The sequence below is a fragment of the Apodemus sylvaticus genome, chromosome 1, assembly GCF_947179515.1.
Source record: "Apodemus sylvaticus chromosome 1, mApoSyl1.1, whole genome shotgun sequence".
Classification (NCBI taxonomy): domain Eukaryota; kingdom Metazoa; phylum Chordata; class Mammalia; order Rodentia; family Muridae; genus Apodemus; species Apodemus sylvaticus.
Window position 1 is genome coordinate 98,146,029 of NC_067472.1, and position 9,970 is coordinate 98,155,998.

Below are 9,970 nucleotides of genomic sequence, written 5' to 3' on the forward strand. Positions count from 1 at the left end.
AGGATCTCTACATGTTGCCATCATGTATTTTAAGTGTCTGCTCATTTATTTATTAATCAATGCATAAAGCTAAGAATGTACAAAAAACAGTCAATAAAGAAAAATTAAAAGCAAACAAGAAATGTATGATCTAATACTCTTTAGAGTCAATTCTATAAATTGCTCCACCACTGGATTGATATTTACTAAAGTAGCATACATGGCAACCCTTACCTCATCTTTAATCCACAATTAATTTTCATATGCTATTTGGTCTCTTCATTCTGTATGGTCCTGTTGCCATGGACTGATGCTCATTCTCCTATTTCCAAGGCCTTAAGCATCCTTAGTTATCAGGGAAATTCAAATCAAAACAACACCGAGATTCCACCTTACACCAGTCAGAATGGTTACGATAAAAAACTCAGGGGACAGCAAATGCTAGAGAGGATGTGGGGAAAGAGGAACACTTCTCCATTGTTGGTGGGATTGCAAGCTGGTAAAACCACTCTGGAAATCAGTTTGGCAATTCCTCAGAAAATTAGACATAGTACTACCTGTGGACCCAGCTATACCACTCCTGGGCATACACCCAGAAAGTGCTCCTACATGTAATAAGAACACATGCTCCACTACGTTCATAGCTGCCTTATTTATAATAGCCAGAAGCTGGAAAGAATCCAGATGTCCCTCAACAGAGGAATGGATACAGAAACTGTGGTATATATACACAATGGAGTACTATCCAGCTATTAAAAACAATGAATTCATGAAATTCTTAGGCAAATGTATAGAACTAGAAAGTGTCATCCTGAGCGAGGTAACCCAGTCACAAAAGAACATGCATGGTATGCAGTCACTAATAAGCAGATACTAGTTCAAAAGCTCAAAATAAACAAGTTACAATTCACCCAGCACAGGAAGCACAAGAAGAAGGACTTAAGTGAGCATGCTATGGTTCCTCTGAGAAAGGGAACAAAATGCTCACTGGTGCAACAAGAGAGGCAATGTGTGGAGCAGAGTCTGAAGTAAAGGCCACCCAGTAAGTGCCCTAACTAGGGATTCATCCTATAAATAGCCAGCAAACCCCGACACTATGAGGAGAAGTGGATACCAAAAGGAGCATGCCATGGTTGTCTCCAGAGGGGCCCTGTCAGAACCTTACAAATTCAGAGTCAGAAACTAGCAACTAACTATTGGACTGAGCTTGGGGTCCCCAACAGAGGATCTGGAGGGTGGTCCAGAGGAGCTGAAAGGGTATATAGCCCCATGGGAAAAACAATGACTTCAGACACCCAGACACCCCAAGACTCCAAGGGACTGAACCATCAACCAAGGGGTACACATGGTTCCAGCCAAAAATGTGGCAGAGGAATATCTTTTTGGGCATCAGTGGGAGGAGTGGCCTTTGTTCAGGTAAAGGCTCAATAGAGGCCACAACAAAGGGAAAGAGATGGGGGGGGGGCGGAATTGAGAGGGAGATGGGACTGTGTTGGGTAGAGGGGCATATACATGGAGGCAAGGGGTAGGAGGAGGGGTAGGGAATCATTGGGGAGGGGGGCTTTTGGGAGGGGGAAATTGTGAAAGGTTTTACCATTGGCAATGTAAATGAAGAAGATACTCAATAAAAAAATGGAAAAAAGTATACTTATAGGGGAAAAAAAGATTATCTCTGGTTGCTTAATATTGGCTCAGGCTCAAGGGGAACAGGATCTTGATCTTTCCTGATGTCCTTATCTTTGGGACCAGTTCACAGTACTTCTGACACATTCTCTGACAGCATCAAAGCTTTGGTCTTTTCATCCACCATCAGCATCTACCTGGATGCTAAAAGGGTTGGGTGAATAATCTCTCTTCCTAATATACTTTGTTGCAGGGAAGAAATGCATACTGAATTACCAGTTGAGGTAATTGCCTATCTAAGGGAAACTTAATCATTTGCATTTCATTGTCATTAATGCAATTCCTGAGCTATAGTTCAGGATTTAAAGTTTTTAATAGTTGCTTCAGGGGCTGTAAAGAATTCTAAGTGTGTTGAAGCACATAAAATGTCCATATGAAATACATTATATTGTTCAATTGTCTATATATCTCTTATTAAATACAATGTGTTGGCTTTGTTCAGATGTATGGTTGGTAAAGACCTTTTACCAATCTGTGGATTTTGATTTTGTCCTATTGACAGTGTCTTCTGCCTTACAGAAGCATTTCAATTTTATGACGTAACATTTGCCTATAGTTCATCTTACATCCAGAACCATTGATGCCAAAGCATTTGAGGCTCTTTCCAACTTTCTCTTCTATTTGTTTCAGTGTATCTGGTTTTATGTGGAGGTCCTTTATCTACGTGGACTTGAGCTTTGTACAAGGAGATATAAGAATGGCCACTCCAGCTTGTTTCTCCAGACCATTTGCTTGAAAATTTTTTTCTAACCTTTGACTCTTAAATAGTGACTGTCTTTGTCACTGAGTTGGGTTTCTTGTATGCAGAAAAATATTGGGTACTGTTTATGTATTCAGTCTGTTACTCTATGTCTTTTTTTAGGGTAATTGAGACCATTTATATTAAGAGAAATTAAGGAAAAGTGATTGTTGCTTACTCTTTTCTTCTTAGTTAAAGATGAAATTCTGGTGATGTATCTTATTCATTTTTCTACAGTGTGGTTTCCTGCCTCTTGTTGGTATTTCCACCAAGTATCCTTTGTAGATCTGAGTTTCTGGAAAGATATTGTGTAAATTTGCTGTTGTCATGGAATGTCTTGTTTTCTCTGTCTATGGAAATTGAAAGTTTGCTGGGTATAGTAGTCTGGGCTGACATTTATGTTCTCTTAGAGTCTGTTTGACATCTATCCAAGATCTTCATGCTTTCATAGTCTCTGGTGAGAAGTCTGGTGTAATTCTGATGGGTCTGCCTTTCTATGTTATTGACCTTTTTCTCTTACTGCAGTTAATATTCTTTCTTTGTTTAGTGCATTTGGTGTTTTGATTATTATGTGATGGTAGGAATTTCTGTTCAATCCCAGTCTGTTTGGAGTTCTGTAGGCTTCTTATATGTTCATGGGCATCTCTTTCTCTAGGTTAGGGAAGTTTTCTTCTATAATGTTGTTGAAGATATTTATGGGCCCTTTAAGTTGGAAATCTTTGCTCTCTTCTATACCTATAATCCTTAGGTTTCGTCTTCTCATTGCATCCTGGATTTTCTGGAATTTTTTGGGACACAAGCATTTTTGCATTTTTGACTGTTGATTCAATGTTTTCTATGGAATCATCACCATCTGAGATTCTTTCTTTTACCATTTGTATTCTGTTGTTGATGCTTGCATTTATGACTCCTGAACTTTTTCCAAGGTTTTCTATCTCCAGAGATGTCTCACTTTGTGATTTCTTTATTCTTTCTACTTTGATTTTTATACCCTGGATAGATTTGTTCATTTCTTTCACCTGTTTGCTTGTTTTTTCCTAAAATTCTTTAAGGAATTTTTGTGTTTCTATGTGTTGACCCATGTTCCCCTGTGTTTATTTTAGGGATTTTTGTGATTTCTCTGCCCCCAAAATTATATAAGCAATGTCTCATTTTCACCTTTGATTATTGACATGAAACTTATCTATTCATTTATGAACTATAGAGCAGGAGCCACATAAAAGACTCTCTAACCTAGGAAAGAAATCCTCTCTATTCTCCAGGAAAGCATTTTGCACATCAGTGAGGTACAAAGTTCTTATGGTATTTTTGAGACATTTCAATTCAGCTCCACTCTTTACTTAGCATTTAGTAAACAGTAAGCATTTATGTGGTACCAAAACACCCAGAACACCAGCTGACTTCATACTAATATCACATTGTATAATCCTATGCATTTCCTTTTCTAAAGGTATTTTGGTACTTAACTTTAAATGTAGGAGGTCCAGAAAAGAAAACAAAACAAACAAAAAAAATCCCAGAAGGTTAAGGAAACTACATTTTTCTCAGTCAGCATTGCAGATTGTTTAAGATTGTTTTACTTATCCTGGAGTTTTGTTATCTTTTCCATATGAAATTGGGAATTGCTCATTCTAGCTCTGTAAATATTTGTTAGAATTTTGATGGGAACTGTGTTGAATGTCTACATTGCTTGTGGTAAAATGGTCATTTTTACTATGTTAATTATATCAATCCATGAGGAGTAAAAATCTTTTCACCTTCTTGGGTTCTTTCTTCAGTGACTTAAAGTTCTTGTCATACAGATCTTTGACTTGCTTTTTGAAAGTTACACCAAGGTTTTTAAAATTATTTGTGGCTATTGTCAAGAATACTGTTTCCATAAATTCTTTCTCAGCCCATATAAATTATAGAAATGAAGGCCACGAGGCAACAGAGTTCTTTCATTGATTTTTGTATACAGCCAGTTTACCAAAGCATAGCAGCTGTATGCATTCTTTTGTGGAATTTTTGGCATCAATTATGTATACTATCATACCATATATGAATAGGGATACTTTAACTTCTTCCTTGCCAATGCATTTCCCCTTGATTGCCATTTATTCTTTATTGCTGTAGCTATAGGTTCAAGTACTATGTTGAATGGAGAGGGAGAGAGTGGAAAGCCTTGTCATGTCCTTGAATTTAGTGGAATTGTTTTAAGTTACTCTCCACTTAACTTAATGTTTTTATTGGCTTGCTGCATATTCTTTTATTAAATTTAAATGTGCAACTTATATCTCCTTTCCTTAAAAGATTTTAAAATGATGGAGTGTTGGATTTTGTCAAAGGCCTTTTCAGCATCTAATAAGATGATCATGTATTTTATTCAGTTCATTTATAAGGTGAATTACATTGATGGATTTTCATGAATCATCTGTACATTCCTCAAATGAATGATGCCTTCTTGATTATGGTGGATGAAGAATTTTCAATATAGCTATACTGAATGGCCTAGAAGTGCTTAAATGATGTTGAATATCCATTCTTAATCATTAGGAAAGTGCAAGTCAAAACAAATCTGAGATTCAATCTTATACTCATCAAAATGTCAACAATCAAAACTCAATTGGCAATTTTGCACCAGGGAGCCAGGTGGCTCCACAGACTTCTCTGAAGAGGCCCCCCAAAGAGAGTAATCTCCCAGCAACTCTTTCACATCTAAGTGAGAAGGTGAGATATCCACTTTCTCTGCAATATCTCTCTGAAGGGGGACAGCTATAAGCACACAAGGCATAAGATCAGTGGAGCAACTGGTACAGGAACCTTCTGATCACCATTTGCACCAGGGATCCAGGTAGGTCCACAGCCTTCTGTACACAGACCATGCTAGAAGATAGTTGGTCTCCCAGGAATACAGACTCAGGCTTACAGGCCCATAGAAGGGACAAGCTCCAGCCAGAGACAGCAAGAACAACCAACAGCAGAGATAACCAAATAGTGAAAGCACAAGAACCTTACCAACAGAAACTAAGGCTACTTGGCAACATCACAACCCAGTTCTCCCACCAAAGCACACCAGAAAAGCAATAGTTGGATTGAAAATTGGATCTCATGATAATGGCAGTGGACTTTAAGAAGAATATAAATAACTCCCTTAAATAAATACCATAGAACACAGGTAAATAGGTAGAAGCACTTAAAGAGTTGCAGGAAAACACAAAAAAACTTGTGAAGGAACTGAAGAAAATGATCCAGGATCTAAAAATGTAAGTTGAAATAATAAAAAAATAAAACACAAAAGGAGACAACCTAGGAAAACCTAGGAAATAGAAAACCTAGGAAATAAATAAGAGTCAAAGATGCAAGCATCAATAACAGAATACAGAGATAGAAAACAAGATCTCAGGTACAGAAAATACCATAGAAGACATTGACACAACAGTCAAAAAATGGAAAATGCAAAAAGCTCCTGGCCCAGAACATCCAGGAAATTCAGGAAACAATGAGAAGACCAAGCCTAATGATAATAGGGATAAAAGAGAGTGAAGATTCCCAACTCAAATGGCCAGTAAATATCTTTAAGAAAATTATAGAAGAAAACTTCCATAACCTAAAGGAAGTGATACCCATGAACATACAAGAAGCCTGCTGCACTCCAAATATATTGGACCCCAAAAGAAATTCCTTCTGCCACATAATAATAAAAACACCAAATGCACAAAACAAAGAAAATACTAAAAGCAGTAAGGGAAAAAGATCAAGTAACAAATAAAGGAAGACCCATAAGAATTACACTAGACTTTTCACCATAGACTATGAAAGCTAAAAGATCCTGGGCAGATGTCATACAGACTCTAAGAGAACACAAATGCTAGTCCAGGTTACTATACCCAGCAAAACTCTCCATTACCATAGATGAAGAAACCATGACAAAACCAAATTTACACGATATCTTTCTGCAAATCCAGCACTTCAAAGGTAATAAATGAAAACCCCAACACAAAAAGGGAAACTGTACCCTAGAAAAAAAATAGAAAGTAATCTTTGACTAACAAAACCAATAAGAATACAGCCACATAAATATAAGTACACATTTAACAACAATAATACCAGAATAATTTTTCCTTAATATCTCTTAATATCAATGGACACAATTCTCCAATAAAAAGACATAGGATAACAGACTGGATATGTAAACAGGACCCAATTTATTGCTGCATGCAAGAAAACTACCTCAGCAACAAAGGCAGACACTACCTTAATGTCAAAGGCTGGACAACAATTTTCCAAGCAAATTGTCCCAAGAAACAAGCTGGAGTAGCTATTCTAATATCAAATAAAATAGACTTTCAACTTAAAGTTATCAGAAAAGATATGGAAGGACACTTCATACTCATCCATGCAAAAATCTACCAAGAAGAACTCTCAATCCTGAATATCTATGCTCCAAATGTAAGAGCACCCACATTTATGAAAGATATTTTACTGAATTTCAAAGAACACATTGCCTTTCACACAATAATACTGGGAGACTTCAAGACCCCACTCTTATCAATGGACAGATCACCAAAAGAGAAAATAAACAGAAAAGCAGTGAAACTAACAAAAGTTACGAACCAAACAAATTTAACAACTATCTATATAACACTTTATCCTAAAGCAAAAGAATATACCTTCTTCTCAGCACTTCATGGTACCTTCTCTCAAATTGACCATATAATCTGTCAAAAAACAGGCCTCAACAGATACAAGAATATTGAAATAATCACATTCATCTTATCAGATCATCACACATTAAGACTGATCTTCAATAACATCAAAAACAATAGAAAGTCCACATATATGCAGAAGCCTAACAACACTCTAATCAATGATAACTTGCTCAAGGAAGAAATAAAAAAAAGAAATTAAAGACTTCTTAGAATTTAAAGAAAATTAAGCCACAACATACCCAAACCTCTGGGACACAATGAAAGCAGTCCTAAGAGGAAAACTCATAACTCTGAGTGCCTGTAGATAGAAACTGGAGAGAGCTTACACTAGCAGCTAAATAGAACATCTAAAAGCTCTAGAACAAAGAGAAGCAAGTACACACAGGAGGAGTAGACAGCAGGAAATAATCACACTCAGGGCTGAAATCAACCAAGTCTAAAAAATAGAACTATAGATAGAATCAACCAAATCAGGACCTGGATCTTTGAGAAAATCAGCAAGATAGATTGCCTTTTAACCAGACTAAACAGGAGGCATAGAGACAGTATCCAAATTAATAAAATCAGAAATGAAAAGGGAGCCATAACAACAGAAACTGAGGAAATCCAAAAAGTCATCAGACCCTGCTATAAAAGTCTATCTCAACAAAACTTGAAAATCTAGATGGAATGGACAATTTCCTAGAAAGATATCAAGTACCAAAGTTAAATCAGTATCAGACAATCTCAACAGCCCATAAAACCTAATGAAATACAAGCAGTCATCTATAATCACCCAACCAAGAAAAGCACAGGACCAAATGGGTTTAGTGCACAGTTCAACCAGACATTCAAAGAAGACCTAATACCAGTACTCCTCAAATTATTCCACAAAATAGACACAAAAGTAACCCTATACAATTCATTCTATGAAGCCACAATTACACTGATACCTAAACCACACAAACACCCTACAAAGAAGGAGAGCTACAGACCAATTTCCTTTATGAATATCAATGTAAAAATATTCAATAAAATTCTTGTAAACCAAATCCAAGAACACATCATAATGATCATCCCTCATAATCAAGTAGGATTCATCTCAGGTATACAGGGATGGTTCAATATAAGAAATCCATCAATGGGTAATTGAGTCCATTGATATTAAGAGATTCTAAGGAATAGTAATTATTACTTCCTGTCACTTTTATGTTACTTTTTTATATTCAATTGGTAATCTTCTATGGGGTTTGATGAAAGAAGGTTAGTATCTTGCTTTTTCCAGGGTGTAGTTTCCCACCTTGTATTGGTGTTTTGCACCTATTAACCTTTGTAGGGCTGGGTTTGTGGAAAGATATTTTGTAAATTTGGTTTTGTAATGGAATATCTTGGTTTCTCTATCTATGGTGATTGAGAGTTTTGCAGGATATAGTAGTTTTAGGTGGCATTTATGTTCTTTTAGAGTCTGCATGAGATCTGCCCAGGATCTTTTAGCTTTCATGGTCTCTTGTTAGAAGTCTGGTGAAATACTGATAGGTATTCATTTATATGTTACTTGGCCTTTTTCTCTAACTTGTTTTAAAATTCTGTCTTTGTTTAGTACATTAGGGGTTTTGATTATTATGTGATGGGATGTATTTCTGTTCTTGACTGTTGATTTGGAGTTCTGTAGGATTCTTATATATTCATGGACATCTCTCTCTTTAAGTTAGGGAAGTTTTCTTCCATAATTTTGTTGAAGATATTTGCTGGCCCTTTAAGTTGTAAATCTTCACTCTCATCTATACCAATAAACCTTAGGTTTGGTCTTCCCATTGTGTCCTGGATTTCCTGGAGGCTTTGGGTTGTGAGCTTTTTGCATTTTGCATTTTCTTTGACTGTTGAGTCCATGGTTTCTATGGTATCTTCGGCCTCTGAGAATCTTTCTTCTATTTCTTGTATTCTGTTGTTTATATTCCAATCTATGTCCCCTGATTTCTTTCCAAGGTTTTCTATCTCCAAAGTTGTCTCCCTTTGCAATTTCTTAGTTGTTTCTACTTCTGTATTTAGATCCTAGAAGGGTTTGTTCAGTTCCTTCACTTGCTTGTTTGTGCCTTCCTGTAATTCTTTTTTTTAATATTTTTATTTTCTATATTCTTTGTTTACATTCCAAATGATTTCCTCTTTCCCGGATCCCCCTTCCCCATATGTCCCATAAACCTTCTTCTCTCCATCCCTACTCCAATCACCTCCATCCTTTTTCTCTGTCCTTATATTCCCTTCCAATGCTAGATCAATCCTTTCCAGGATCAGGAACCTCTCCATACTTTTTCATGGGAGTCATTTGTTATGCAATTTGTGCCTTGGGTATTCAGGGCTTCTGGGCTAATTAATATCCACTTATCAGAGTTTGCAATCCATGTGTATTCTTTTGTGATTGAGTTACCTCACTTAGGATGATATTTTCCAGATCAAACCATTTGCCTAAAAATTTTGTGAATTCATTGTTTCTAATTGCTAAGTAGTATTCCATTGTGTAAATATACCACATTTTCTGTATCCTTTCCTCCTTTGAGGGGCATCTGGGTTCTTTCCAGCTTCTGGCTATTATAAATAAGGCTGCTATGAACATAATGGAGCATGTGTCTTTATTGCATGCTGGGGAATCCTTTGGGTATATGCCCAGGAGAGATATAGCAGGGTCCTCTGGAAGTGTCATGTCCAGTTTTCTGAGGAACCGCCAGACTGATTTCCACAGTGGTTGTACCATCTTACAGCCCCACCAGCAGTGGAAGAGTGTTCCTCTTTCTCCACATCCTTGCCAATACCTGCTGTCTCCTGAGTTTTTGACCTTAGTCATTCTGACTGGTGTAAGGTGAAATCTCAGGGTTGTTTTTATCTGCGTTTCCTTAATGACTAA